We start from the raw sequence: 27,938 nt of genomic DNA, 5'->3' as shown, positions 1-27,938 counted from the left end.
AAGTCAATAAAACTCACTTGCTTCATCCATTTGTTTACATATTTCCAATAATTTAGAGTAGTGGCTAAGCAGAGAACTTTATAGGAGTCAGATTCACTTCCTTAGGCACAGGGTGTGCATCCAGATGAGTGCACATGTGCCTCTTGAGGCATCTTAAACCAGTTTGAGACGCTGCAAGAGGCATGCTGAGAAGAAAAAAACATTACCTGAACTGCATATTTGTAGTGCAGGCTCTAAATTTGATACCTGGATTTCCAGGTATAAAAAAAAAAAACACCCTGGAAAAAACTGGGGTAGAGCATGGTTCCCCAGCATGCCCTGAGGCAAGCCAGGGCTCACTTCCAGCCAGGGCGGCTGTGGCGGGGTTGTGTGGGAGGGGCTGGTGGGGGGCACGGGTCCTCCACAGGGCTCACAGCCCGCCCCTGCAGCAGTAGTAGCTGTTGGGTGCTTAGGGTCCAGTGCGGGCAGAGCCCCAGTGGTGTGGCACAGTGTCGCCCCAGCCGCCTCAGACCCAGCGCCATCTGTGCTGCTTGTCACAGGTCCGGCCTGATGTGGTGTAGCGTGGGACTGTGCACCTTCAGGCAGCATGGGAGCCACTTGGGCTGTCACCTGGGGCCCAGCACCGCTCACAGGGACCACATGTCATGCCAGGCTGGGCCCTGCCTCCATGGAACTGGTCGGCCTGATGGCATGCAGGGCCCATGGAGGCAGAACCCAGCCTAGTGCTACATGTGGTCCCTGCTAGGGGCACTGAGTCTCGGGTAACAGCTGGAGTGGCCCAGTGCTGCCTGAAGGTGCATGTGCTGGACTTGTGACAAGCAGCATAGGCATCACTGGGTCTGAGGTGGCTGAGGCCGTGCCATGCCATGCCACTGGGGGCACTGCTCTGGCCACAGCAGGCCCTGAGTGCCTGCTGGCCGCTCCTTGCTGTGGGGGTGGGGCTATGGCCCTTCAGGGGGGAACTGTGGCTCTGTGAGGAGGGGCTGTGGCCCCAGTGGGGGGGAGCTGTGGGCCCTGTGTGTGGGCAGTCTGTGAGCTGCGGGGGGCTATGCCCTGCAGGGGGCAGGGGACCTACCTCCCCCGAACAGCCCCCCTCCATACAGCCCCCCTACACCCAGTCCCCCCACAATCCACTCACAGACCCCACACCCCAAAGTGACCCCCACAAACCTCTCACCCATACACCTGGCCATGTGGGTCAGGAGTGAGGGGACTGGGGTGGGGAGGGTGCTGTGGGTTGACAGTGAGAGGCAGGGGCAGGATACTGGCATATCAGTGCTGCCCAGGTGTCACACGTCCTGTTGAGTGAAGGGGGGTAGAGCGGAGGCATCCCATCTGGGTCTGGCAGGTAGGCAGCTGTGGGGCCACAGGTCCAAGGGGGTGGATGTTGTTGCAGGTGGCAGCAGGTCACAGCCAGGCAGCAGCTCCCACTGCCAACTGCTGCAGTGGGTAGAGGGGGCAGGGGCTACTCCAGGTTAGGGCTGCTTCAGCAGTCCAGCTGGCACAAGGGGTAGTATCCTCAGATACCAAGTGGCTGGGCCTCAGAATCTCCTGAAGGCAAGTAGCCCTGAGATGCTCACCAGGGCAGGTTTTTGTATTGCTGGGGCCAGCACAGAGTGGGTTTTTATACTGCTAGGCAGACCCCCAGCGGTGCATGGGGACACTGATACATTTTCAGTATGGATGTGTTCAAATCAGCAGGTCCAGATGATCTCCACCCCGGGGTGCTGAGGGAATTGGCAGAGGTCATTGTGGGACCCCTGGCACAGCTTTATGAGCACTCGTGGTGCTCTGGAGAGGTGCCAGAGGACTGGAAAATGTGGTCCCCCTTTTCAAAAAAGGGAGGAAGGAGGACCCAGGAAACTATAGGCCTATTAATCTTACCTTGGTCCTGGGGACGCTCTTCGAGAAAATTATTCGGGAGCACACCTGAGAGGGACCAGCAGGGGAGATTATACTTAGGGGCAACCAACATGGGTTCATTAGAGGCAGGTCCTGTCCCATCAACCTGGTTGCACAAAATCCTTGTGATGGACGTAGTCTTTCTGGACTTTAGGAAGGCCTTTGACACCGTCTTTCACCCCATTCTCATTAAAAAAATTAGGCAACTGTAGTGTTGATGCCTACACAGTCAGATGGGTCGCAAATTGGCTGGAGGGCCGCACCCAGAGAGTGGTGGTGGATGGGTCATTTTTGACCTGGAGCAATGTGGGCGGTGGGGTTCCCCAGGGCTCGATCCTTGGGCCCCCAGTGTTCAACATCTTCATCAGCAACTTGGACAAGGGGGTGAAAAGCACGTTGTTCAAATTTGTGGATGACTGTAAGATGTGGGGAGAAGTGGGCACACTAGAAGGGAGGGACAGGCTACAACTAGATCTGGACAGGTTACAGTGGTGGGCAGATGAGACTAGGATGAATTTCAATACTGACAAGTGCAAGGTACCGCACCTAGGGAGGAAGAACCAGCAGCATACCTACAGGCTGGGGAACTCCCTTCTCATCAGCACAGAGGCAGAAAAGGATCTTGGAGTCATTATTGATTCCAAGATGAACATGGGCCGCCAATGTGAGGACACGGTCAGTAAGGCTAACCGCACCTTGTTATGAATCCACAAATGCATCTCGAGCAGGTCCAAGGAGGTGATCCTCCCCCTCTATGTGACACTGGTCAGGCCGCAGCTGGAGTACTGTGTCCAGTTCTGGGTGCAACACTTCAGGAGGAATGTGGGCAACATTGAGAGGGTTCAAAGGAGGGCCACTTGCATGATCAGAGAGCAGCAGGGCAGGCCCTATGAGGAGAGACTACGAGAAGTGAACCTGTTCAGCCCCCACAAGAGAAGGCTCAGGGGCGATCTGGTAGCTGTCTATAAACTTACCAGGGGGACCAGCAGGGAACAGGAGAGACCCTGTTCCCCTGAGCACTACCAGGAGTAACTAGGAATAATGGCCACAAGTTGATTGATGGTAGGTTCAGGCTGGACATCATGAAGCACTACTTCACAGTCAGGGTAGCTAGGATCTGCAATGAACTTCCAAGGGAAGTGGTGCTTGCTCCTACCCTGGGGGTCTTCAAGGGGAGGCTAGATAATCACATAGCCGGGGTCGTTTGACCCCAGTACTCTTTCCAGCCCATGGCAGGGGGTCGGACTTGATGATCTGCTCAGGTCCCTTCCGACCCTACCAACTATGAAACTATGATACATGAGACATGGGAGGCTGCTGTAGTGTGGTAATTTCCACACTCCAGCAGACTTGATTAATTGAGTCTTCTCTAATGCACTGTAATTATAGTATGTCGGAGCAGCCTCCTTGCACATGTATAGGAGCCCTATACATGAACAATGAAATTATCCCCAGAGACAGGATGATTTATTTTGTGTCAAATCCTTTGCTCAGTCCTATTGGCACAGGCTACCTGGGATATGTGTTGAATCAGTGAAGCTCTCAGCTGGAATGGTCAGAGCCTGCAAGGCACTTCAGCACATGAGCAGCTATTTTGACTCCAATGGTCCTACTCAGGTGCTTAAATTTCAGACCCATGCTTAACTGCCTCACTGAATCAGGCTCCTAGGTGGCAGTGGTGGCCACTCAAGCATCCTCTTAGGACAGGGCTGGACAATTATTTCGGGCGGAGGGCCGCTTACTGAGTTTTGGCAAGCCATCGAGGGCCGCATGACAGGCAGTCAGGGGCAGATAAATATTAATTTTCTCTTTTTTTTAGGGGCCCCGCAGGCTGGATAGAATGGCCTGGTGGGCTGCATTTTGCCCACCCCTGTCTTAGGAGGTCACACATTGCCTGGTTGTGGTACTTCTGTATGAAACAGATTTGCCACGATTAGAGGGCTTTAGCTTAGTACTTACTGGCAGAAGCCATGAATGGGCAAACAAACATCCGTCTTTATAGCTATCCTTAAGCTAACCATTCCTCTGTGCTAATTATATCTTGGTGTAAGATATACTTGATGCTGACTCTGCATAACACATTAAATATATAGCTAAGCTCTTGTATAGAATTCCTTTCTACTTTATGAAAACAGAAGACTTCACACTTCAAAATAGTAAGAAAAGAAACATAACAGTGGGACCCACCAGCTAAAATATTGATGAAAACTGAGAACAGTAGGAAACCATGTTACTAATTACATCCACCACAGAGCTAACACAAATCCTTTCCCCTTGAATTAACATCTCTTGAGCAAAACAATGCTTGAGCTGCAGGAGCATATTAACAGCACAAAGTCTCCAGCCTGAGCATCAGCAGCTCTCAAGGTCCAGGCCATGCCTCCTGATGGGCCAGTTAGGCCACATTTAAAGCATCACCAAACCTGAATTAGAGGCATGTGTATCCATATGGGAGTCGGAGCATTTGAGTTCTACCACAAACTAACACAGGAGCTAGGACTGGAGAACCAAATGGATATTTTACTTTTTGAGCAAGGAAGTTTTATTAACGTAGAAACACTTCTTAGAGAAACCAGTCAGAAATCCAAATTTGTCTTTGTTTATGTTTTTGAAAATGCCTGTGTCTGTCTGTTGGTTAAGCTTGCAAATACACTTGGTTTAGATACCTTAGAGATCATTTCAAATATATAGTTTATTACAGGTTACTTTCCTTGGAGAAGATGCCACAGTGTCCTCATTTAAACCCATGCTTCTGGTGCCAACTGCTCCTAGGACAAATGCAAAGGCTTAAGTGACTTCATAGTTGCCAGACAGTGTCCATACTTAATATTTCAGTAGAAGCTAGATAGTAACTCTTCTACAGCTATATTGGGGGACTGATGAAAAGTATAAAAGAACATGGTTATTATGAGTACTTGCAATCTCTGGTGTTCTTTTTATCCCTCTGGTGCCAGGAAATCTGTTTATATTTTAAAATGTAATCCATGCCATTTGGAAGTCCAGCCTTCTGCCCATAAATCTACAAAAGAGAAAATGAAGTTGACTGAAAAGGTACCACAAACACAATGTTCACTATGTGTCAACACATGCTACTAAAGTCAACTATTTAAAACCAGCAAGAGACTAATTTTCAGAGAACACGATGCTCACATTTTAATAACTGCATTAAAAATATGGCCAAGAACCTACCCAGTAATACCACATGCCAATTCTATTTTGTGCCTTGGTCTTTTACAAAAAAATGGGAATAAACACCTATAATTACACCTACAAAGTTTCTATGGAATTGCACAGATGAGAGGCCTGTTTCCTTGGAAGGTGCCTGCTTCTTAGAGAAAATTGCATTGCCATGCTCAAGGAAAAGAATTTGCTTTTGAAAAAGTAAAACAAACATACACTAGAAAAAGGTGATAATGCTGCAGATGTCAGGGCTAGAGCAAGATCATGCGAGTCCCCTGCTTCATCCTTATTTTTAAATAATGCTTACTTTAAATCTTCCTTCTTTGAAGGGTCCTGGGAAAATGGAGGTATCTTGAAGTAGGGTCAACTTTTGCCCTAATGCTAGATATTTGATGATATATATTTAAATATGGGGTAGTATTTACATATTTGCTCTTTGCCCTACTGTTATACATGTATTAATCAAGTGAATTACCTTCCCTTTCATTGAGTTGTATCTAAGGGACTTGTTCCGAGAAACCTATATGCTGCTAGAAAAACAAATATATGTTTGCATATATGCACTTGACAACTGCTCCTTTGTGTCTGTCCCTTACTGATGATCCTCCTTCAGAGCACTCTGCAATGCAGCACTAATTTCTTAACTTAGGTTGATCTGAGAGAGGAATCATTAGATTTGTGATGATGAATTTTTGTGTCGCAGAAAAAATGAAACATCTATGTCTAGGTAGCAGACTTACTGGGTCTGGTGCTACTTCATTTTTTTGATCCTTTGAAAGTGTAGTAAAATGTTATATTATTTAATTACATAATGCATTTTCATAGGGAAGACAACATCTCAGTGGGCTGGATTATAAACCAGTGAAAACTCTTAGTGCCATTAAATCAGTGGAGCTACACCAAGCCCCATGAGTTTAAGATTTGGCTGAATGACCAAATGGGAGCCTAAACTGTTGTATCTCTTTTATTGAAGGGACAGAAGAGACGAGTAAGAGAAGGAAAAGGAAAAAATGTGTATTTTAAATTAGGTTATGAATTATCAGTATTTAGTTAACATCCCACCCTTGTATCTGTGTTATACCATTTTAGGCACAAGCGGAAGGAGTGAAGGAGGGGATGTGGTTTACATCAGTAAAGCATCATCTCTGAACTTGCCCCATTTTGTTTATCAACCCTCAAGAACACAGAGAGATGTTCTTCCAGATACAAATCAAAGAGGAAGTGCCTGTAAAGTGCTAGCTGCATAACAATGACACAATTAACCTCACTAAAATAGGTGGCAATAGATGAGAAGTTAATCTATTCACTGATATTTAGATAATATATATGAATCAACTCATCTTTTGCTTCCCTCTACCCTTGTGACAGGCTACGTTTCATTAATAAAATGCATAAATAGCCTAATTTTGATTGACCTTAAAAAAATCAGACAAAGCAAAGATTCCTTTAATGTACCAGGGTTTTCAGTTCTGATTTAGCATCAGCCTCAGCCTTTAGAACATAGATGATGGCAGAGTAAACTATTACAATAAGCACCCTTAAAAGACTCTTCAGGACCAGATTTGTGGCACTTGCCCATCATTTTGGCTTATTTTCTTGCTTGATACCATCTTGATATCAGCCTTCTTTTTATCAACTTCCCCTTTCTTAGGGTCCTGCAGGCCTATTATATTGTTCAGCTTGGTCTATCTTGTAGTATAACAGGTAACTTTCACTACATTTCAGTTCAATAGTACCTCTTTCAGGAAAACAGTCAGTCATTTTTTCTTATTTAAAAAAAAAGCCAGAGGCACTGATTTCAGTGCATCAGCCTCTCGTTTTCATGCTCTCTCAGTCTATGCACATACCTTCTGCATTACAAATATTATCACCTGCTTCTGAAAACAGGCTGTACAAAAGTAAATTTAGAAAAGGATGCATAGTCAATTATTTGCATGAATGAAGTCTCAGTGATTAACTGAGCTGGGAAGGTTTTTACAAGACAAGAAATTGATTTGGGGCACCGTGCCCCACCAACAGTCATGGTGAGTTCTGGCAGTTTAATAATATTTTAAGTACATGAATGAATGGAGGTGAAGTTTCAACAGACTAGTCTTAAATATTGTATGCCAGATCTTTTGGACTAATGCCACTGATTTGTAAACATAAACATTACATAATTAGCAACAGAAAAGCTAATTAGGGAGGCAAGAGGGGTGTGTGCAGCAGAGTTTGCCTGGGCAGTATTTTGCCTACCCCTGATTTATAGACTGTCTTGTCAGCTACAAAATTCTCTTGCTTTGTTTTAACAAATCTAAGACGTGGATCCCAGATCTGTTATAGACTTGGGGTGCTGCTTAGCTAATTAAGCACTCACGGATGTCTAAAGGAGAATGATTTTAGGACAAGCTCCGCTAAAGTTGTTTCATTATCCTGACCTCTCAGTGACCTCATTTCTCCTTTGAGAGGACAAACTTGCTGAAGGAACAAAAAGTTTTTTCTAGGGCATTTCAGTTTTCAGAAGAAAACAACTGGCATTAATGACTCCAAGGGTTTTTTGGAGATTTTACAATGGAAAATACTCATCTCAGTTCCTCTGGATTTACCTCATTATAACTCCATCAGCTCCACTGGAATTTTTCCAGATTTAAATCAGCATAAAGAGCAGCATGGAGAAGATGATCTGAATATTTAACAAGATACTGTATAGCTGTGGTTTTACCATTTCAAGTATATGCTTTGGTACTTCCTCAAAATATAAAATGGAAATTTTTGTCATGTCTTAGAGCTTAAGTGGGATAAGATTGGCAAATATTAGCTAACACACTGTGGGTGAGTCTACACATGCGCATTTACTGCGCAGTAACCAAATTTACTATCCAGCGTGGGCACACATCTACACATGTATGCCCATACTGTGTAGTAAACCTGGTGACTTACACTGACTTGAGTGTAAATTTAATACCTGCATCAAATTTATGCCTGATTAGTTACTTCGCAGTAACGTGTGTGTAGACACCTTAGTGCGCAGTAACACTGTGTGTGGAACTAACTTTAGTCCCACATCAGTCCACACACGGTGTTAATGCTTCGTGATGCCTGCAAGTGTAGTCACTGGCCTATTCCCGCTTACCGCGCAGTAATTTACTGTGCAGTAAATTTAATCTGGCATAGATGAACATGTAGACATGCCTTGTTTGTACTGAAATTCCTTACATTTCCTTGTTATTTCTGCGTACAGGTTACTTGTATTCCGGGGTAGGACTTCAGGATGATGTAAAAGTTTTCATATATGATGTTTTGATAACATGAGAATACCCATGTCTTAGTGCTCAGTGGCTAGATGGGGAATACTTGTCTTTAAGTATACTTTGAGGTTATTTCTTCAAGTTTCTTTTTCCTTAGCATACCATCCTGCCTGGAATCTTCCTACTATCTTCTTCCTGTTTTCCAAACAATCTTGTTCTACTACTGTAGCTTCAAGATCCAGAAGTGTGACCACCATAATACATCTGTTGGAAAGACACAAAAATGTTATTTTAATATAGTCTGCCAAGCAGGCTATAAGCTGTGCAACTTCAAGAAGTTTAACTTATTTAACTTAACTAATATTACTTATTCCTATTACCAATACTAACCCATAAACAAAACAGTTACTCAGTTATTCTGTTCCTGCTTTGAGGAACAGCCAAGAGATGGGAAGTAAATTTTATTACACAAATTGTTTGATTCTATTACTGTGTAAAAAGCTAAAAGCTGAGTGCTTTTTTTGTGTGTCACATCAGTTATATATGGGTGCCACTGATGGAGTTAACTGAGTATCTTGGTGCAAAGCTGGAGTTAGTCATACAGTGCTCTCAGTTAAAGCTGTGCAACCCCATTTTGGCCAGTGGTCATACACAAGTATAAATGAAAGCAGATTTGTCTCACGCCCTCACGGTATGTTTGAGGGAGTCATTTGTTTTGCAGAAACTACTATCCAGAAAGTTGGGTTAAAAGAAACAGTAGGAAGAGGTGAAGTGTCAATGCCTATCCTTGAGGTTGCTGCATGGTAGTGGTTGCCCTTTCTGGGTTGGTTTCTTTTTTTAAGATTCTGACCATCAGAAGATAATGGCTCAAACACAGATCTGTAAGGGAATGTGTGAACTCTATAGTGATACAAACCATGTTACACATTTAGAAACTATGTTAATTCAAAGGATGGGTCTCCCAACCCTGGGTTCACAGTTTACCACAAAGGACTCACCCATCTGTTCCTCTTTGGTCATACTAGGGAGGGACCCGCAACTATGCAGATTAAATGATTTGGGAGAGACCCAAGTCCCCTCCCTCAGATCCATTCTCAGGATCACCCAGAGACTGAGAGCCTGAGCCTAGCCTCTGGAATAAGTACTCCTGCTTCACCCATCTGCTTAACTTCCCTAATTGCTAGTATCTGTTGTGCTGAGTAGGACTGAATGTATGGGCCTTTTTTTTCCTCATCTGTGGCAGATCTGAGGTCAGGAGAGAGGTCAAGCAGACATGTCTTGGAAATCCTTTGTGCAAGCTAAAATGGTAGCAGACAAGAATATGGTCATATTTATTGTTGTACAAAAAATGTACCTTCTAGATAAACCAGATTAGGCCATGCAGTATCTAACAATGAGTCTAATAAGATTAAACTAGGATTTTAAATTAATTTCAAGACCAACCATAGAAGGCATATGCATGGCCCTGTGCCAGGATAGTCTATAAAAGGAGATTTGATTGCCAATCAAGGATCTGTTTAGACCTGCAAAGCATTGGAATCATATATGAATCAGCAATCTTATTTTTCAGATCAGTAAACAATGAATCATCACTTCTTTCATGCTCCTTTTCCTGTACACTTTATGTAAAAGGTCACATATATTGGCTCTTATTCATTGCTCTTGCAGTGTGTTGGCATTTTGACTTCGAGGTGATAAGATCCTGTGTTATATGAGCGGCACTGTTTTTAGGTAAGATCTAAACTATGGCTGCTTAAGGTTATTCCTGCAGTAGTTATAAGACAGTAGGGTAACCCTACTGTTAGTCCTTTAGTTACAAATAGCTTGAGAACTCTAAGCTTCAACTAAGCCTCTAGCACAGGGGTGAGCAAAATGTGGCCTGGGGGCTGGATGTGGCCCACCAGGCCATTCTATTCAGCCCACAGGGCCCCTAAAAAACTTAGAAAATTAATATTAATCTGCCCTGGGCTGCCTGTCATGTGGCCCTTGATGGCTTGCCGAAACTCAGTAAGTGGCCCTCTGCCCAAAATAATTGCCCGCCCCTGCTTTAGCAGACCCTTTTGATGATCTCATGATAAATGCCTTAATGCATGGTTAAATCAAAAGTCTGTTTGGTACCAGACTGAATCAAATCATATTTTAAATGTACTTTCAAATTGTGCTAAAGCCTGGAACTTTCCAAGGCTATATTTCGGTCAGAAGCACAAATAAAATGAGTTTTATTTCTACCAACGATGCAAGACAGAACAGCACTGTGACCACTTTTTAACTAGGATGGATTTTACACTGTCAGTTGACCCTTACAGCTGGATCCATTTAAATATAGACATACAAAGAACTACACTCCAAAAGTAAGCCTTTGGCAACTGAGTCTTTACAATCCGGAAATCAGACATGTTCTTTTGGCCAGATGAGGACAATATGAATACATTAAGAACATGGCTGTTACCTAGAGAAACTAAATGAATGTATATGTAGAAGGTAATGGCCGTAATAAATTGGAAAAATCATTTATATGCTATTGCTTGTATATACAATGAGCATTCACTTATCAAATGCAAATGGTGTGTGGTTTGCAGGTGGGTTCCATGTGACTGGAGAAATGGGCAAAGTAAAGTAGTGGGGGCAGTACAGCTGCAGCTGGGTGGAAGCGTGGAGAGCTACGCACAGCCTGCACCCAGGGGGGCAGTGGGAGTGCGGAGCTTGGCTGGGCAGGGTGTAGGTGTGAGGGAGGGTGGGGATCCCTCAACACACTCCCCAATGTGGTGCGCAGATTCTGCTGCCAGCAGCAGCAGCAGCAGTCAGGGGGGCTCAGAGCACTCATGTCTGGTGCAGGCACTGGCTCTTGGTGGGGCACAGCTCTGGCCAGTGCTGTGTGCGGTGGGGGGCAAGAAGCACAGCCTGCCTGGCCCGCCTCTATTGCAGGGGCTCTGTACTGCGCGCCTGCAGCTCCGACACTCGCATTGGGGGAAGTTCCATGCTGGAGCCAGCTGCCTTCCTCACCCCCTGCACGCAGGTTCCCAGACTCTGTGGGGAGTGGAGGGAGCCCTGTCCCCTGCTTCCATGTGGAGTCAAGCACAGGACTTCCCCTGGTGTAAGTGTGGAAGCTGCAGGAGCACAGTGTGGAGCCCCTGCACCAGAGGCGGGTCAGGCAGGCTGTATTCCTTGCCCCTTAACACAGCAGTGGACATGAGTACCCTGAGCAGCCCCATCTGCTGCTGCTGGCAGCAGGGGCTATGCGCCATGTGGGGGGGTCCCCATACCCCTCATCCTCCCTCACACCCCACAAACCTCACACATCCACACCCATTCCCCACAACCTCCACCAACATATAACCCACCCCAACATACTCTATGCCCCCTGGACACACACAGCCACACTCCCACAACTGCCCTACACACAAACCCCACCATGCCCACACCCCACAATACACACATATACCCCCCCATACCCCACCATGCACACACTCCCACACACCTCACTATACCACACCCCACACTCCCCACACACAATAATCAGGAGTAAGACTTTATTTTTGAGTTATTATGCAATCAGCTCTATATAGACTATGCAAACACAAACCACAATAAAAATATTTTTTGTAATAAAATTAAAATATATGATAGATGTTTGACTTTTAGTGTGTGGGGAATTTTTTTGCTGGTTCTAAGATGGCAGCCCCACCTCCCAAAAGGGGTATACAGGGGTATGGGGACAGGGAAGGACTTCTGGAGGCAAACATCAGGGGTTAAGGGGCAGGACTTCCAGTCCCAATATAGTGACCAGGAGGTGGGGCAACTCTCAAGGGATGGGGCTACCCATGTGGCCTTTGACAGATCACCAAAACTGGTTAAGCAGCCTTCTAGCTGAAATAATTGCCCACCCCTGGTGTAGTAGGAGATGGAGGCAGATATTAAGGCAAAAGTCCTGACAGCCAGAGAAAGGGAGTCTGCAGTAGACAGTACCAAAGTGGCATGGCCCTTCAGGAGAGGAGGCTGAAATTTAATATAGAGAACATCTGCCAAAATACTGGTTTTAGAGGTGAAAAAGGTAATGTGGCGGCAAGAAGCCCCCACAGGTGCTGAGAACTCCAGAGACAAACTCCGGCATTCCTGGAAGGGGAGAGAGAGCACCCTGCACCCTGGGAAACTTACCATCTGGACAGGCGGGGCGGAGCAGGAGCCGTGCAAGCCGGATGCTCGCTCTTCAAGCTGCTGCTTCCTGAGTGGGGTGGCGGCCAGCTGACTGCAAGTTGATTACAGCACCTTATGCCGCCACCACGGGGAATTTAAAAACCCTGCCGGAAGCTGGCGAGGGTGGGGAGGAAGCCAGCTGGGAGCATGCCAGCCAGGCGGAGGCTTCAGGCGCTGGCTGTGGTAGCACAGAAAGTACTGCCCCGCAGCAAAGGAGGGGGAACAGTGTCTGGCATCAGGCTGGGGACAGACAATCCCCAGCCCCACAAAATTAAAGCTTACTAGAGGTGTCCCTGTTGGTGAAAGACACCAGACGCCTATGGCTCAGACCCTTGAGACCAGGGACTGAGGCTCCAGGTATATCAATATCCCAGCAATGGGCTGGATTACCAAAACCAACACTGGACGCCATAGTTAAGGGGGCCAACGTAGATTGTTGGGGCAATGAGTGGAATACCCAAGCAGTGGATGGGGTGTAGGAGAGGCAGAGCCCCGAGGAACACCTTGGCACACTTGTGAGTACCCCGTCTTCAGGTCTATAGGGGAAGAGAACACCACTAAATCCCCTTCTTCTCGTCATATACCAACTAGTCATGGCAGGTGAGTTGGGGGACCCCGACCTAGGGGGTGGTGTTGTACTCACAGCGCCTACTCAAGGCGTTACAGGTAAATACAACTTATTACACCTAGAAATACTGTCACCCAGACAAACATCTCCTGTACATACCAAATAGCATCGAAGGAATTGCACAAGTTTCTGTATTTTGGGGGGAACATTTGTTCACCAGAGCACCCCAAGGGATGATGAGGTTGAACAGTCATAAACTACTACAAGACCATTTCAGGCTGGACATAAGGAAGAATTTCTTTACTGTCTGAGCCCCCAAGGTCTGGAACAGCCTGCCATCGGAGGTGATTGAACACCTTCAAGAGCAAATTGGATGCTTATCTTGCTGGGATCCTATGACCCCAGCTGACTTCCTGTCCTTTGGGCAGGGGGCTGCACTCGATGATCTTCTGAGGTCCCTTCCAGCCCTAATGTCTCTGAAATCTATGAAATCTATGAATTATCAGGGGCCTTCCAGACATGCAGGTAAAGGTGCAAGGGGATCTGAAATATGACCCATGCAATTGTACCTGCTGCCATACCATATAGGCATGGCAGGAGGCGTGATCCTGGGATCATGCTTTAGATCCAATAACACCTTATTGCTGGTGCAGGGTGAGCCCAGGCAAGATCCCAGCTGCTAGAATTGCCTAGCCTGAAGTGTTTCATGCACCCCAAAGGCTGGGAGCTCCTAGCAGCTGTGATCTCCAAAAGGGAACGATCCTAGATGCATAAGCTAAGTCTATTCTGTCTCAAAGGAAAGGCAGCAAAAGGGCACAGCAGCCCTCTTGGCTCAGCAAGGAACTAGCGGACCTCCTGCGTCTAAAAAGAAAGATGTACAAAAGATGGAGGACAGGATCCACCTCCAAGGAGGAATATTCTGCACTGATCCGGACCTGCAGGGAGTGAACCAGGAAAGCCAAGGCTGTAACGGAACTCCAACTGGCTATAAGTATCAAGGATAATAAAAAGTCCTTTTTTAGCTATGTGGGGAGCTGGAGGAAAAGCAAGGGCACCATTGGACCCCTGCTAAACTAGATGGGACAACTGAAAACCGACGCCCAGGAAAAAACGAACCTACTAAATGGGTACTTTGCATCAGTCTTTTATCAGTCCCATGGGACACCCCTGCCCACTACGGGACAGGGAGGCCCAGGTGAGGGAGATTCCTTACCCTTCATCAATGCTGACCTCATGAAGGAACACCATGAGAGGCTGGACACCTTCAAGTCAGCCGGCCCTGACAATCTACACCCCGGGGTACTCAAGAAGCTGGCTAGCATCATCGCTCAGCCCCTAGCATGGATCTTCGAGAACTCCTGGTTCAACATCTTCATTAATGATGTGGACACTGGAGTCAGAAGTGGACTGGCCAAGTTTGCTGACGATACCAAACTCTGGGGTAAAGCATCCAAACCTGAGAACAGGAGGGCAATCCAGGCTGACCTTGACAGGCTCAGGAAATGGGCGGACGAAAACTTGACGGTGTATAACACCAAAAAATGCAAGGTCCTCCACCTTGGTGGAAAAACATACAGCATGCTTACAGGTTTGGCAGTGCTAGCACTAGGTTCTGGCTAACACTACAGATGAGAGGGACTTGGGGGTCATGATTGACCACAAGATGAACATGAACCGTCAGTGTGATGCTGCAGCCAGTAAAGTGAGCAAAACGCTGGCTTGCTCAAACAAATAGATGCTTCTCGAGCAAATCCCGGGACGTCATTCTCCCATTGTACTCGGCCTTGGTGAGGCTGCAGCTGGAGTACTGCGTCCAGTTTTGGGCGCCACAATTCAAAAAGGATGTGGAGAAGCTTGAAGAGTGCAGAGGAGAGCCACGTGCATGATCAGAGGTCAGGAAAACAGACCTTATGATGAGAGGTTGAAAGCCATGGGACTCTTCAGCCTGGAAAAGCGTAGGCTCAGGGGTGATCTGATGGCCACATATGAGTTTATAAGGGTGTTCACCAGGATCTTGGGAAACGTTTGTTCACCAGGGGACCCCAAGGGATGACAAAGTTGAATGGTTATAAACTTCTCCAAGACCGTTTCAGGCTGGACATATGGAAGAACTTTTTTACTGTCCAAGCCCCCAGGTCTGGAATAGCCTGCCATCAGAGATGGTTGAAGCACCTACTTTGAACGCCTTCAAGAGAAATTTGGATGTTTATCTTGCTGGGATCCTATGACCCCAGCTCACTTCCTGCCCCAGGGGCAGGGGGCTGGACTTGATGAACTTCCGAGGTCCCTTCCAGCCCTAATGTCTATGAATTCTATGAAATCTCCCACCCTTGTCAAGGTAATTTTACAGTTAACCAGTTAATTGCATGATACCTGTAATGTGTAGAGGGAGCCTGAGCTTGAACATAGTGTCTTTGCTACAACAAACAGATAAAATAGGATTCTGTTCAGATTCTTCTAAAAGGGAAACCAAAAATCTTATCCTGAGATCTAATCTTGACAGGGTAATTCCCAAGAGAATTGAATAATGGTTGTTTTGTTGTCAGACCCAACTGTTTATGAAATAACAAAACAATATACTGTATTTTAAAGGTTGCAGAGCTTGTTGCTCATATTGCTTGTAAGAAGCAAGTACTACTTGGCAATGATCAGCTCTCCATGATTTGGGAAGTACACATGAGTAACTGAGACGTGAAGTCATTACAAATGTGTTACCCAGGCAATAGTCCTAGGAGCAACTTGAATTCCACACTCGGAAGCCCTCACAATTTTCCTCTTACCCACTGTTTAAAACAAGAATGCTCCTGTACTAGGATTTAACAGAAGCTTTATTCTTGCCAGCAAATATGAAAGTGAAGTTATGCTTCACAAACATGACCCTAGAGGGTCGGGGTAGAATGGAAGGAGGGAAAAATACAGAGGAAGCTAGAATAAACAAAGTAGTGCCTACTAACCCCCCATCTTAAGATTCACGTTATTCAATACCAGACAAGATCTGGAGGAGAGAGGGTTCATTTGTATCTTACACCAGTCAGTGACCGGGGGGTAGGAGGGAGGAAGGGAGGTCCCCCGGTGGCTGATCCCACCGACTGGGGGTCGGGCCCGCAGCCACTTCCGGAAGCAGGGCAGCCACTTTTGCTGGAGGCCCTGCTCCTCAGCTGACACTCACGGGGGTGGGGGGAGGGGCATTGATGCTCCCACCTGCCCTCGTGCCCACTGGCTAAACAGGGAGTGCAGCCTGGCAGGGGGTACACAGCTCCCACCACAGAGATATCGGATGTAACCATTGTCCTGCTTAAACCTAGAGACCCTGTGTACCTGTTCGGCTGTGCCTCTCAAGGCCTGATGCTGGGCACCTCAAAAGCAGAAAAGAATTCTTTAACTACTAACCAAGCACCTGCAGCATACAAGCACCAGAGGGTTACATTAGAGATCCCTACGTGCCTTCAGACAGCTTGAAGGCTAGAGCAGTGTTTCTCAAACTGTGGGTTGTGACCCAGAAGTGAGCTGCAAGAATATATGAAAGGGTCATGAACAAACTTTAAAAATGGATTCTCCTTAAAGGAGAAAAACGTGGGAAACTGGCTTTTCCCTAGCAGGTAGCAGAGTTCCAGCTTGTGAGGGGCTCCTTGAGGTTGCGGGGATCAGGAGGAGGGCGATCAAGCAGGGGGCACACGTGTATGGGGCGTGTTTGCTAAGCAAACTACAGGGTCATGTAAGGTTGCAGGACAATTTGCAGTGTCAATGCCCAAGTTGTCCTCGTTCTGTTTATAAATAGAGCACTCAAGTTTCCAATGATTTCAGTTTGGCTCATTTTCTTTAAAAAGACACTGTTGACCTCCCCCATTCACCAATCTTGAAGCTTCAAAATGGGAATACTACAGAAGAAATTTTTTATTGTTGTTTTTGTGCATTTGACAGTATTTTGCATGGGTTACTTTTCCTGTTTGCTTAGGTTTTACTCACAGGCACATACGAGTATTGTAGGAAGAGACGAATATGATTACAAATATATGAACGCTGGCAGGTGTTGTACCTGAAACAAATTATATTGTGCTTAAAACAAAATTGATCAGATTCCACTTCTCTGGTCTGTCTATTATGGCGGGGGGGAGTAAGTTCATATGATGAACTTTAGTTCAAGTGTCCCTGTCACCATTTTTAAGCACCAGGATGCTGATCCCACGGACAAGCCGCCTGCGGCAATGTCCCACTCCCTGCCCCTTCCCTGGGTCCCATTCACCACCCTGGCTGGGCAGCACCCCCAGCCCCTGCCCCAATCCCTCCCTCATCATGGGGGCCTCAATCTGACCCCCCTACACCCTTTCCCCTCCACAGACTTACCTGCAGGGAGCTGATCGCCATGCTGGCAGGCTGCATTCCTGTTGTGGTAATAAATTTAACTCGGCTCCTAACTTGACTAAGGAAACAGAGACCAGAGGTCCTGATACTGCTTACTTCAGTTATATGTTCTGAGATAAGGAATCCTGCATGCCTTGTTTTGTCTTGATATATTAGCCTGTGTACAGATGTTAAGTTTATTTTTCTCTCTGAGAAACCAGAAACTGATAACTATTTCTATAAGCACAATGTTTCACTCTTCTTTAAGTAGACTGCCTATATGTCTGTGTGTATGTTAGATCAGTGATTTACTGTCCAAGGTCGTTTTTTTCTCTCTCTCTGTCTTAAGTATAAATATGCTTGTAAACTTATAGAGTTTGAGAAATCCTTTGAAACAGACAAGTGGGTGATTCCTCTTGCTGTATAGAATTCTCCCTGTGATCACAGGATAGCCCTAAATAAAGAAAAGCTGGCTCTGTCAGTTCTGATTCAACCACAAAGCAAAGTTTGATTTCTTCCACACTGTAAATCAATTATCAGATAGGTATCAGCTGATATGACCAGTATGTAATAATTGGTAATAATCAGCTATTGGTATTAGCCAAGAAAATCTTTATAGTGCACCCCTAATATTTAGAGGTAAGTTCTACCACAATTCTTGCTGGCTTTGACTTTTTCAAATGAATCAACTCTTAAAAAAAGAACCAAAACAACCCCAACACCTCTCTCCAACAACGGCATCATTAACAGCACATTAACATGTTTGTGTTTGAATGTTAGCTAACAGACACCAAATGGCTTATTTGTTTCCTGGTTTGTTGCAGGGAGCAAAGGAAAGAACTGGTTTTTGTTTTTTAACCTGTGTGCTCAGACTAAGTAATTAAATGAGCTTTTGGGATTCTTTATTTGCTTTAATGGCTTTTAAGTTCCTGCTGCTGGGTTTGTGCTGCTCTGTCTCCACAGTTTTAGGAGGAAAGAAGGGGGCTGTGCTGCAAATGAGGATACTGAAGGACAGGCCTCCAGCAAGCAGCTGAGTCAAGCTAAGGCAATCATTTTCTCCGGACAAATTTAAGACACACCCACATCCATAGAAAAAGGGGGACAGAAGAAGAGTATAGTTCAGGGGTGGGCAAAATATGGCCTAGGGGGCTGGATCCGGCCCACCAGGCCATTCTATCTGGCACACAGGGCCCCTAAAATTTTAGAAGATTAATATTTATTTGCTCCTGACTGCTTGTCAAAGATGACAGGAGCCAGGGACAATAGGACCCAGCAGCAAGCCCCCCCCCAGCCCTGCCTAGCAGAGGCTTCTGGCCTGGGACTGTGGGGCTGTTCCTGCTTCCGTGCACTGGAGAGGGAATTGCAGCCCTTGGCAGCTTGCCAGAACACAGTAAGTGGCCCTCCACCCAAAATAACTGCCTGTCCCGGCATAGTTCCTGACTTCACTTGCCTTATAATCCACCCCGGGAACAAATTGCTGCTGTTTACAGGATGGGAGATTAACAGAGTATCCAACTTGCAGTAACAGCTTCTGATTTAATAAGGAAAGTCCAAAAGTAAGTTTGAAACTAAAAAAAAATTACTTCTCAAAAGGAATCTCTGACTTTTGCTTAATGTATTTTTGGGCAATAAAGGTGATGTCAGTTGGGGCAGATCCAGAGAAGGTGCAGAGCTGGGGCTGCACCCCCCTTTCAAATCACTCAGCAACCATGGACATTTTGAATCCCCCAAGCAGATAAGAATTCCACTTGCTCATTTGTCCTCTGTGCTCAGAGGCATATCTCCTCCCCTCCTTACTTCCTTGCCCACCACTGCCACTGCCCCCACTGATCCGGGGGTGGGGAGAGGTTCCAGGGCCAGGCTGTGTGCTCCAGTCTGGCTGCACGTGGGTTGGCTTCAACCCAGGATAGCAGCACATGGGATCCCGCTCCTTGCCTGGTCCCCCTGGGTGTTCCCTGCCAGGATTAGAGCAGGTGGAAGGAGTGGGAACCCACCCATCACCGTCCCATGCTGTGTCTAACCCCTCTGTGACCTGGCTGCAGCTGGACAGAAGGGGCTCTGGAGTTCCTTTTGCCCATGGGGCCATTGCGACACCTCCCGTTGGGCACATCCAGACGAGCACACACATGCCAGTAATGGCATCTCAGACTAGTTTGAGACACCACAAGAGGCACACTGAGAACAAAAAAATGTTCCCAGTGCAGGCTCAAAATTTGATACCTGGATTTCCAGGTATCAAATAAAAATACTGCGGAGAAAAGCAGTGCAGGGCACGATTCCCCACTCTGCCCTGAGGCAAACCATGGCTCAGACCTTCAGAGACACTCTGGCATACAGCCAGAGCATCTCTATGGTGCCCCCTGTTGGAGGGCAAGCAGGAGAGGTGCAAAGCTGTAGCCAGGTGCTGTCCCCAGTAAGTAGGGACTGGGGGGTGAGGAGGTTTGCAGGGGTGGGGGGAGAGGGGAGGCTGTACATATCTCCCAACCCCCACAACTCCAAATTGCTTTACATGTGTAAATATATCAATAAAACATTGCCCAACATTGCCCAAAAGTATCAATAAAACATTGCTCTTACTATCCAGCCCACAGGGCCCCTAAAAATTTCATTTTAATAGAAGAAGAACACTATTTGGGGTATTTTAATGAGAGAATTTGGGTTCTTCTCTGATAAGAGGGAACACCAGAGATCTCTGCTGGTGAGACAAGTGGCAAGACCTGTGCAGAGGAGCCTGTCCAGAGCCAGCACTGGGGACTCAGCTGGAGGGCAGATGAGGTTTCATAGTTTCCAGGGTTGGAAGGGACCTGAGTAGATCATCTAGTCCACCCCCCCTGCCATGGGCAGGAAAGAATGCTGGGGTCAAACAACCCCAGCAAGGTGTACGTCTAGCCTCCTCTTAAAGACCCCCAGGGTAGGAGCCAGCACCTCTTTTCTTGGAAGTTGGTTCCAGATCCTACCTGCCCTAACAGTGAAGTAGCGCCTCCTGATATCTAACCTAAACCTACCCTCTACCAGCTTGTGACCATTATTGCTGGTCACTCCTGGCAGTGCTCAGGGGAACAGGGACTTCCCCAGTACCTGCTGGTCCCCCCTGACTAGTTTGTAACAGGCCACTAGATCCCCCCTCAGCCTTCTCTTGTGGAGGCTGAACAGGTTCAAGTCCTGTAGCCTCTCCTCATAAGGCCTGCCCTGCTGCCCCCTGATCATGTGAGTGGCCCTCCTCTGGACCCTCTCCATGCTGTCCACATCCCTCTTGAAGTGCGGCGCCCAGACTGGATGCAGTACTCTAGCTCCAGCCTGACCAGTGCTGCACAGAGGGGGAGGATCACCTCCTTGGACCTGCTTGAGATGCATCTGTGGATATATGAGAAGGTATGGTGGCTGACCTCTTGGCAGTTTGGGGCGAGGAGCACATGCTTTGACAGTTCAAAGTGGGCCACCACAAGGAGCACCTCTGGGCAATAGCTGCCCAGATGGCAGAGTGGGGGCACCCCATCCGGAACTGGCAGGGGTGCAGCCTTGGGGCCAAAGGCCCAAGGGGTGGCGGATGCTGTTGCAGGTTGCAGCAGGTCACAGCCAGGCAGCAGCCCCCACTGCCAGACTGCTGCAGTGGGTAGAGGGTGCAGAGGCCACCCCAGGTTAGGGCTGGCACAAGGGGTAGTATCCCCAGATACCAAGTGGCCAAGCCTCAGGGCAGGTTTTTATACTGCTGGAGCCAGCACAGGTGCTGGCCCTACCCTCTAGCTCTCTCTGGCTGCAGATCTGGAAGGATCTGGGCAGGGTTATTTTGCCCCAAATGGCACAACTTGCCCCACACCAAAGTCTGGTGCATGTCTGGGCACATGCGCTGAGGCAAAAATCCCTGGCTCAAATTTGTGCTGCTCTTATTTCAGCTGTTGCAAGTGCATGTGTCTGTATGTGTGGACACACCCATACAGTGCAAAATCTTGCAACTACTTCTGTATGTCAGTAGAGAAGCAATTGAGTGAGAGCAAACTGAGATTTTTTTTGGCATGGAGCAAGAAGGTCACAAGAGTACATGGTGAAGAAAGATCAGGCCAAGAGATTTAGGGGCTGGAGAAGAAGTGGAATACTCAAGAACACTTGGAACAAGTCTATAAACCGGCTTGAGAACATGCAGCGGTGTTTCTGTTGAGATGGCGATGAAAAGCAGTTTGTGTAAAATGACGAATCATAAAACAGGTTCCACTGAGGGGGAGATACACTTAGACAATAATCTTTAGGGTACGCAGCATGACTTAGTTACAGGGGTGGCCAGAGGTACTCACCCTGGGAGCCATATCTGATCCTCCACCAAATTTGAAGAGTTGGAGAGGAGGGGAGGGAAGGGAGTTAACCATCCTGGATTGGAGGGGCGGGGGGCGGGCTGCTGAGCGACCCTCACACATACACCACCAGGTCAGTCTGGCTTTTCCCAAGGGGAGCATTCCCTGGGGTAACTGGCACAGCTGCAGCTCCTGCCCCGCCAGCCCGGCACCTGAGTCGGCAGTCCCGGAGCAGTGGGAGGTGCCAGGCTGCTCTGTCCCCTGGAACCACCTCAGGGAAAAGTGGGCAGGGCTCTAGGGTGCTGTCCCCCAGAGCCACAAGAACTGTGCTGGTGAGCCGCATGTGGCTTGTGAGCCATGGTTTGGCCACCTCTGACTAGTCCATGCTCATGAACCATGGAGAACATACAAAAGTGACAATTTTTGCCTCATCTGGCTCCAGAAAATGGTCTACAGCTATGACCAAACAGAAGTGCATGGCTGGAGACTTCTTTAAAAGGGCCGAATCCTGCAAAAACCTGAACACGTTACAAAATAGAGTGTGTTCTTTAACTTGTGTCCAGGAAGCTCTCAGCCTGCCACTGTTTTCAGAATGGGAGAGAGGAAAGGGAGTAGAGGGAATTCAGCCTAAATTTTTTTCAGCCAGCACTGGAGGATGGGATGGGTGTATTGGAGCCCCTCCAAAGTGTGTGTGTTGGGGGTCCAGTTTACCCACCCTACCCTTCAGCATCGGCTGGGGAACCCCAAGAATGAGCTTCCTCTGCTCCCTGCCTCCCCTCCCATTCTGAAAACAGTGTCTGGGCTGGGAGAGCAGAGTGGCATTGCTATGGAGACTGGGCTGCAGGCCCACAGCAAGCAACTGATATCCCCTACTACCAGACCCAATAGCGAACTTCTGTTGGGTCTGGGAGATCACTGCAACTCATAGCGCTTCCTCCAAAGTGCTATGAGTTACAACAGGGAGCCGTTCTTCTGTCTGCACCCGAAGTTAATGAATTGCCTTACCCCAGAGAACAGGAATATGTATATTTACTTTTGGACCAGTCTGCGCTGTAAAGGAATGATTCATAAGAGCACGGAAGACAAGATGCTGTAACTGGTTTATGTAGCCATCAGTTTGCTGAGAAGACAGACATGCCTTTCAGAGGTGTTGGATGGAGTACAGTATTTCAATTTTGTTGGATATTGGATTTTTTCCCCCACAACCATTCACAAAAGTTGAATCGTGAGTCTATATCAGTGACTCTCAAGTAGAGTGCTGTGGCACTCTTGGGTGCCATAAGATCCTTTTAAGGGTTCCATAGGGTGTTACCCAATATTAGCACCATTAGGTGTGCAAACGCCTGCACAGGATTCACAACATAAGTCCAGAGATTTCAAATAGGAATCCATGGGCACATCCCCATAATCATGCATGTGCAGTTTGTGACACCACAAACCCCATCTGCAGTGCTGCAAATTGCACCCATTGCACACGAATGCATTTGCCATGCTACTAATTTACAGTGCAGTGGGTTTTTTGACACTGGAAGATCCCGGTGTAAAAAAAAAGTGCCAGAGAAAAGTGGGGGCAGTGCACATGGCTGCAGCATGGTGCCACCTGAAACCAGTCTGGCCAGAGCCTGGTGTGTCCAGATTGCTGCTGCTGCAGCCCCGGGAGGCCCCTTGGGCCCCAGGTAAGGCTGCTGGGGCCAGCCCAGGTGCTGGCCCAGCCTCCCCTACCCCAACCCTGGGCAATCTGTGAACCAGAGTGTGTGTGTAGGGCCATGCCTGGGGAAAACTAGCAGCACTGCTGCTGTTTGTCCCCAGGGAAACGCATGTTCCTGCTTGTGGGGATGCATCCCATAGTGTCAAAAACAGTCGGACCTGCTGTGGATTTTTGAGTGCTTTGCAACAAAAAAATTGCTCTATTATATTTCCATAACCAAAAAAAAAAAAAGAGGAAAAACCTAGGAGCTGGCATTTTCTGAGGGATTCCTTGAGCTTAAAAAGGTTGAGAATCCCTGGTTTATATAGTTAGCAGGGTTTTCCTTAGGCAAATGTTTATTTAATCTGTTACCTGAGTACCATATACACACCATCCACTTGTCATCTCTCATTCTCCTCCCTAGAAAGAAAAAATCTCTCTAATGAGAGTTTGTCCTGTGATTTCACAAAGAGTAGTAACTGCAGTCTTCCCGGTGTCGTTTTTGTTACAAATACGTAGAAAAAAGATTTGTTTGCCAGCTAAGAAATGCTGATTCCCCCCAGCTCTGTGTGAATGTTACTAATTCTTTACAACTTCTTCTACCAAACTGTGACACTTCTTTGCCCACAAGGGGACAATTCCTGATCATCTTGCAGGAATAGTAGTTTTGTCAAAATGACTAATAGTCCCCCAAGATTTGTCTGAGTTCTACTGACAGCCCTGGATACAGAGCATTTAGGCAAATATTTCTATATCTTGTTGCAGACCAACTTGCTTGGGTCTGCACTGAACTCTTACAATATGAATGTTTACCAACAGAGAGTTTTAAGAGGCCTTTACAGTGTCTGAATAATGCTCTTTTACTTATTCTACCATCAAGCAGCTGTGGTCCATTTCTAGATTTTACTTAATTTACAAGGTTCTTTTTGTTCTGTATATCACAAGGGAAGATCTAACCTTAGAAATTACTACAAGAGATTTCTTTGTCCATGTGTTTTTTTTGGATTTGCTAGATTGAGATGGAAAAGTTCTCCTATGGCAGGGGTAGGCTAAGTATGGCTTGTGGGCTAGATCTGACCTGCCCACTCACTGGATCTGTCCCACGCCGCTTCATACGGGTTCAAGCCCCACCCACTCCCACTGGGGCAGCCCCTTATACTGCTATGTTGGAAAAAGGAAAGTGTTCAGCAAGATTTCAGAGTAATTTGTTGTTGGCACATTTGTAGATTTCAGCAGGTAAACAGTCATTGTAGAATGCCTTGTTTCCAGGAACTGATTAAATGGCTTTCTGCACATCTAATGTAGGTGCGTTGTCCAAATCCATCATAACTTTGAACTGTAGTAATCCTTCAAGCTCTTTGTGTTTGATTTGTCTCACTGTTGTACAGAAATCCATACTGTTTGGTGCAATGCTTGAGTTCTTTTTATCAGTAATGACATTTCCTTCTAAGTCTTTCAACAGAGGTGACTAGACAGATTGCTCATTTGATGCCTTTGTACATTCCACAGCTCTCACCTGCGTCAGCTGCTTTCTGAGTACTGTCATGGAGTTTCAGCCAAAAATCTTGGACACACCTCTTAGTCTTCTTTTGGATTTCTCTTTGCATCTTTCTCAATTTTTCCAGAGTTATGGTGCTGAGACATTTCTTATAGTTGGTTAGTGCTGTCCTTTTTTTGTTCTTAACCAGTGGTAGAAGGGTTTCAGAGTGCTTGTCAAATCAGTCTGTAATTTTCTTGAATTTTTTTGCCAAATGCAGTTACAGCAGCATTGTACATGTTGGTTTTTAAACTTTCTCAATCCTTGGCGGCTGAGCTTAGGTAAACTTGCTATCACGACTTCTTCATGAAATAATCAACATTTTTCTATGTCTTTAGTTTGGCTGATGTCTATCTGAGGACAACTGTAAGTTTTGCTATGGTGAATCTGACTTTCACATTGATTCTGACTTTCCAGCAGACTAAAGCATGGTTAGTGTCACAGTCAGCACTGTGACACAACCTCATAATTCAGGATTTCTTTCAGGTGGTTATGCCTGGGCAGTACTAGACCTAATTGGTGCCAGTGCCCTGATCTTGGATGTTTCCATGATGTTTTTCTTGTGATTTTTCCAGCAAAGTCAGGGTTAGTTTGATTGCATAGATTTTTGACTTGCTAAAGTTCTAACATTTACTGGCCATTTTTATTCATATTACCAATTCTGTGTTTGCCCAGAATACCAGGCCATTTCTTAAAACTACACCCAAATCTTGCACTGAAGTTGCCAAGTATTATTATAGTCTAATTTTTGTGAGTTTTCTCAATGTCTTCTTCAAGTTGTTGGTAGGAAATGTAGGTGCACAGACACTAAACAACATTATGAAGCTGTTCTGTGTATACACTCTGTTGTAAGTCTAAAAGATACAGCAATGGGGCTTTCACAGAAAGATAGTAAGTTTCTAACAGCAAAGCCTATTTCCTGCTCTCTCCTTTCTCCTGATAGCTTCCCATGCCAGAACATAATGTAATCACTCTCTTGGATAGAACCTGCATCTGAAAGCCAAGTTGCTGATAATGCAGCAATGTCAATTCTGAGTCTAACCAATTCAGAATTTAGTAATGCTGTTTTCCATAAATCAGAGTCCGAATCAAACCTAGGGGGCAGAGTCTGAGCATTCCAGCATGTTCCCGAATGTGTAGAGCTGTTGATAATTTCCTAGGGGTCCTCAACACATAGGGACAGTAGCTTTCTGGTAGAATACACCTCCTGCATAGCAACACCCACAGGAGGTTTGCCTAGACTGATCTGGTTTGCTTAGGAGGCATTGTCATTGTGGGCTGCCAACTTCCAGACAGACGTCATCACTTGCTTCCATACTGCTGGGGGAAGACCTGGCTTGTGGTCTATCTCCACAACTCTGATTTTGCTGCAAATAGTGCTGCAGAACACTCTGCAAAACCTCCTCCCTGCTGATGGTGAGACTCCTGGTGAGTACTAACCCATATGAACACACGTGCACAACTACTCCTATGATCTCAGCTGGAGGGCCTTTTGTGGTCTGTAAAGGCAGGGAGACCACATCGTAATAAAGTAATTTCCTTCTGCTCATTCTGCATATGTTAAGATTTCTCAACAATTTTTAAAAAAGCAAATGACCTAAAGATAGTAAATGAAACTTGACTACCTTTGTAGATGCAGTAGCACTCTCACATAACACTGACCCACATGTGAAAATAAAGATCATGTCTATTCCTCTATAACATGCCAAAGTACTTTCCCTAACTGATTAAGAGTTGTGGAGAACCTTGCACAAAGGCTGAGGAATTATATTCAACTACAGAGAGATTTCTGACCCTGCCAACCAGAGTTTATGTTTCTTCAGTAAAGCTTGTTTTCTACAACTTGGACTAGGAGCTACTTTTGTTCTAAGTATGTCAGACCCTTCTGGCTGGGACTCCAAAGCTCACTCTTGTGGCTTAAACAAAATCCACTTCGCTTTGGGTAGCCATACAGCAAACCCTGAATGCTTCCATGCTGCTTGTGGACATGCCATTTGAAAAAGACTCCTCTTAGCCCTCTGGCTTTCAAACTTTGCTTCAAGGTTGAAAATGAAAATCCAGCCTGTAACTCTACTGCTGCCTCCTTCCTTCACTCCTGGAGACTGCTAGCTCCAGGCTAATCGCCATAAGGATCTCCTCAAGCAGGGAACCTCCAGGTGACAGTGTCAATTCTCAGAGATCTGTGCTCAGCACCTTCACTAATGCAGTTCCATGGGCAATCAGCTCCGAAAAATGTTTTCTCAAACAAAAAATGATTCAAGTGCCCTGAGCTAGAAAAAGGAGCTGGGGGGAGGGAGAGATGTTAAAAAAATAAAAGTTTCTTCAAGAACAGTGGTTTTGGAAACAACTTTGGTGGAGTTTTGCAGTTTGTGGGGGACTAGAAGGGATTAAGAAAAGCTACACTTTAATCCTCGAAGTGTGGTCCCACTTGGATAACGGTTCAGTCCTTAATGCAGCCTCAAAGAGCAGATATCATACTGGGAGCTGCTAAAACCTGTGCAAAACAGGAGACAGGAGGTCTTTGTAAACCAAAATATCACAACATGCTGTCTCTTGTCAATGCATTTAAATATATTGCAAATAATTCTTCCACCCGATCCTGCAGTACTTGCTGGTATTTGCAGAGTTTAAGGTTAAATGTACATAAAAATACAAACACGGGAGCTACCTCATCATTTACATTTTCTATTAGCAGGAAATGAACGAGTACACAGCTATTTGCCTGGTTTGCTGTCTGGAGAGGGGCTGTTATTCACTTCGCAGCTGGTTAAAAATATTACATTTAAAAACCAAGTGAACTTGCTTGTTGGGCTGTTTTTCGTATGCTTTTAGGTGTTGGGGGGGCGGGGGGGAAGAAACCAAACAGCTCTTGCTTTCCTGACACCTCCTCCTTCCAGCAGCACAGGGCTTCCCCGCACTTGCAGGCCTGCAAATGAGCGTGAATAAACGTTCAGCCCGCGACCAAGCTCCTGCGGGCAGGCCCCTCTTGGAGGGGGAGCCCACGGACAGCAGTGGG

At 46.4% G+C, this 27,938-nt stretch overlaps 1 long non-coding RNA gene across 1 annotated transcript in view; it reads right to left on the bottom strand.

The window, feature by feature from the left end:
* Window positions 1-4,654: 4,654 nt before the first annotated feature.
* LOC149859917 (uncharacterized) overlaps window positions 4,655-27,938 on the bottom strand; it is a 46,997-nt gene continuing 23,713 nt past the window's right edge. The window contains exons 2-3 of the long non-coding RNA XR_016443416.1: window positions 8,278-8,573; window positions 4,655-4,921 (exon numbers count right to left, since the gene is read on the bottom strand). This is a non-coding gene — a long non-coding RNA (uncharacterized LOC149859917). The remainder of the gene's footprint in view (window positions 4,922-8,277; window positions 8,574-27,938) is intronic.

The sequence above is a fragment of the Crocodylus siamensis genome, chromosome 7 (assembly GCF_052110815.1).
Source record: "Crocodylus siamensis isolate JL-2025a chromosome 7, ASM5211081v1, whole genome shotgun sequence".
Classification (NCBI taxonomy): Eukaryota; Metazoa; Chordata; order Crocodylia; family Crocodylidae; genus Crocodylus; species Crocodylus siamensis.
This window is presented reverse-complemented; position numbering and strand designations above follow the sequence as displayed.